This window comes from Piliocolobus tephrosceles, unplaced genomic scaffold (genome assembly GCF_002776525.5).
Source record: "Piliocolobus tephrosceles isolate RC106 unplaced genomic scaffold, ASM277652v3 unscaffolded_7446, whole genome shotgun sequence".
NCBI classification, from domain to species: Eukaryota; Metazoa; Chordata; class Mammalia; order Primates; family Cercopithecidae; genus Piliocolobus; species Piliocolobus tephrosceles.
The window spans coordinates 1-3519 of record NW_022334770.1 but is presented as its reverse complement, the minus strand read 5'-3'; the positions used below and the strand labels follow the sequence as shown (position 1 = coordinate 3519).

At 57.8% G+C, this 3519-nt stretch overlaps 1 pseudogene across 1 annotated transcript; it reads right to left on the bottom strand.

Moving 5' to 3' along the window:
* Window positions 1-309: 309 nt before the first annotated feature.
* On the bottom strand, window positions 310-3512 carry LOC111532901 (annotated as a pseudogene). Its single transcript, XR_003307438.1, has 7 exons — window positions 3114-3512; window positions 2593-2868; window positions 1744-2019; window positions 1523-1639; window positions 1051-1083; window positions 897-944; window positions 310-732 (listed from the first exon to the last, which is right to left on the bottom strand). The product of XR_003307438.1 is annotated as a class I histocompatibility antigen, Gogo-B*0101 alpha chain-like (transcript).
* Window positions 3513-3519: the final 7 nt, after the last annotated feature.

Sequence of the window (3519 nt, the reverse complement as noted above, 5' to 3'; positions counted from 1 at the left end):
GAGCAGAAGAGAAGCTCTAGAAGCAGGGCAGGAGGTGAATGGCTCTGAACATTTGTCTCAGAATGCACAGAGACCCCGTGTGCAGGGGCTGCCCTGGGCGATGTCTGAGCCTCTGTGGTCACAGCTCCCGCTGGACAAGTTTCCACTGAAGGGACAAGGACAACGGAGCAGTGAAAGTGACCCAGCTGAGGACTGACCACATAAAGCACATGAAGAACTGAACAGCAACTAGGCACAGGCCTAGTCCACACTCGGCTCCTCACAGTCTTCTCCAATCCCACCTGCAACAGACTCAGCACAGCGAACATGTGGATTCTGGAAGGTTCTCAGGTCTTTATTTGCTCTCTCAAATTCTAGGAATTGACTTATTTAATTAATCCATCAACCTCCCATAGCAGATATTTGAGAAAACAAATTTCTATTCAGATTTGTATTTTCAGCAGGGAAGTAAGAAGTTGCAGCTCAGTGCACATAAAGTTGAGACTGAGATGGAGACATCCAGCCCCACCTCTCTGGAACAGGAAAGATGACTCGGGGGGGAAACACAAGTCAGCGTGGGAACAGGGGTCACGGTGGACACGTGGGTGGGCTGTCTCTCCTCCTCCTCACATTATGCTAACAGGGATGCAGACACATTCAGATGCCTTTGCAGAAAGAGATGCCAGAGTGTCTTCAAAAGGGAGGCGTGAAGAAATCCTGCTTCTCGGTTCCACACAAGACAGTTGTCTCAGGCTACAGAAAACAACAGTCATGAACAAAAAATTCAAGTCAGTCATGGTAAGTGATGGCATTCCGAACAGCCCACCACACACTCGAAATATTACAATCAAAGAATCTCCATTACTCAGGTCTTTCCCCTCTGTCCCCCAACCCACTCTAGACCCCAAGAATCTCACCTTTTCAAGTCGTGAGAGACACATCAGAGCCCTGGGCACTGTCGCTGGCTGGGGTAGAACAAAAACAGGAAATGGTCAGAGCCCGCAGGAGATGTGGGACAGGAGGAATTATGGGATGGGTGAGTTCCTCCACACTCCCACCCCTACCACTTACACGCAGCCTGAGAGTAGCTCCCTCCTTTTCCACCTGTGGGAAGAAAATGTCCTGTGAGGAGGCTGGGAGGAAGCAGGGCCATAAGATCTTAGAGGAACCTCCTAGTCTTGGACCCAAGAGAAATTTCCAGAACTATGACTACAGACCCAGGGCAGGATCAGGGAACAGGAGGAAAGCAGCTGTGTGTCCTGGACAAATTGCCCTCCCAAGGTCTGTCCTTAGCAGGGACCTTCCCCTGACTCGTGAATGCTGGAATCAGGACCCAATACCATAATCATCAAGGTGATACATCTGTCCTTCATTGTCACATTGCTACATGACAGAGTAGGTGCTGGCACACAGGGCCCCAGGCTGGGTTAGCCCCTGTGTGGATGCTGCTTTCCAGGAATGAGGCAGGGAACACTTCTACCTGGGGCTTGAAGCCCCCAGTGGGACAAGAAAACCCAGACCCCACCCCTCACCCCTTCCCTACCTGAGCTCTTCCTCCTCCACATCACAGCAGCGACCACAGCTCCGGTGACCACAACTGCCAGGACAGCCAGGCCAGCAACGATGCCCACGATGGGGGTGGTGGACTGGGAAGAAAGCTCTGGGAAAGGAGGGGAAGGTGAGGGGCCCTGACCCTGCTGAAGGGCTCCAGAAGGGCTCCTGCTTTCCCTGAGAAGAGACATGACCCCTCATCCCTCTTCTTACTCCATCTCAGGGTAAGGGGCTCCGGCAGCCCCTCGTTCTGCACATGGCACGTGTATCTGTGCTCTTCTCCAGAAGGCACCACCACAGCTCCCCACTTCTGGAAGGTTCCATCTCCTCCTGGCCTGGTTTCCACAAGCTCTGTGTCCTGAGTTTGGTCCTCCCCATCCCGCTGCCAGGTCAGTGTGATCTCCTCAGGGTAGAAGCCCAGGGCCCAGCACCTCAGGGTGGCCTCAGGGTCAGAGACGGGGTGGTGGGTCACGTGTGTCTTTGGGGGTTCTGATGGGAAGAGTCAGAAAATTCAGGCGCTTTGCATCTCTCATGGGACACCCCAGCAGCACCCATGTGACCATCCTGAGAATGAACAGGACACCTAGGTTGGGGAAGGGCGCACAGAACCCAGACACCAGCCTGGACACAGGCATCTGGGATAATCTCCTATTCCTTGGAGAGTTCTAGTCTCTGAGGGAGGAACAGGGACTTCTGGTCCTGACCTGAGTGGAGGCCGAGGGACTCAGAAAAGCTGGAATCAGACCTTCAAACGTATTTAGTGTGAGGCAGAGAACAAGGCCTGAGAGAAAAATACACGGTGCCCAAGACTGCTGCAGGGGTCAACGGGGACCCCTGATCTGTATTCTAGGGACTGTCTTCCCCTCCATATCCTCAGAGACGTCATCCCTTAATTGTCCTAGAGAGCGGAGGGGGCCCTCAGAGGAAATCAGGAAAACTCATGCCATTTTCCACTCAAGGGAGGGGACATTCTAGCCCTGATCCCATTTTCCTCCCCTCCTCATGAGAGGCCATCCGGGCGATCTAGAGGTGACGGGGAAGGCTCCCCACTGCCCCTGGTACCCGCGCGCTGCAGCGTCTCCTTCCCGTTCTCCAGATATCTGCGGAGCCACTCCACGCACGTCCCCTCCAGGTAGGCTCTCAGCTGCTCCTCCGCACGGGCCGCCTCCCACTTCCGCTGGATGTTCTGAGCCGCCATGTCCGCGGCGGTTCAGGAGCGCAGGTCCTGGTTCAGGGCGATGTAATCCTTGCCATCGTAGGCGTACTGGTGATACCCGCGGAGGATGCACCCGTCGGGTCCCAGGTCGCAGCCTTATATGTCCTGGAGGGTGTGAGACCCTGGCCCCGCCCCCGCGGTCAGTACAGTCCCCCGAGCCCCGCCCCGTCCCGACCAACCCCCGGGGATTTTGGCCTCAACTGAAAATGAAACCGGGTAAAAGCGCCTGGGGCTCTCCCCGGTAGAGGGCCTGGGCGGGTCCCGCGGCCTCGGGGCGGATCTCGGACCGGGAGATTCGGGGCGACCCGGGCCGTCCGTGGGGAATGGAGAGGGGTCGTGACCTGCGCCCCGGGCCGGGGTCACTCACCGGCCTCGCTCTGGTTGTAGTAGCGGAGCGCGGTCCGCAGGTTCACTCGGTGAGCCTGTGCGTGGGCCTTGGCTTTCCGTGTCTCCTCTTCCCAATACTCCGGCCCCTCCTGCTCCATCCACGGCGCCTGCGGCTCCTCTCTCGGACTCTCGGCGTCGCTGTCGAACCGCACGAACTGCGTGTCGTCCACGTAGCCCACGGAGATGAAGCGGGGCTCCCCGCGGCCGGGCCAGGACACGGCGGTGCTGAAATACCTCAAGGCGTGCGAGCCTGGGGGTGAGGAGAGGCTGAGACCAGCCCGACCCTCCTCCCCGCGCGGCTCGCCGGGTCCTGCGCCCCCGCCTGCGGTCCCCTCGCTGCTCCCCGCAGAGGCCATTTCCCTCCCGACCCCGCACTCACCGGCCCA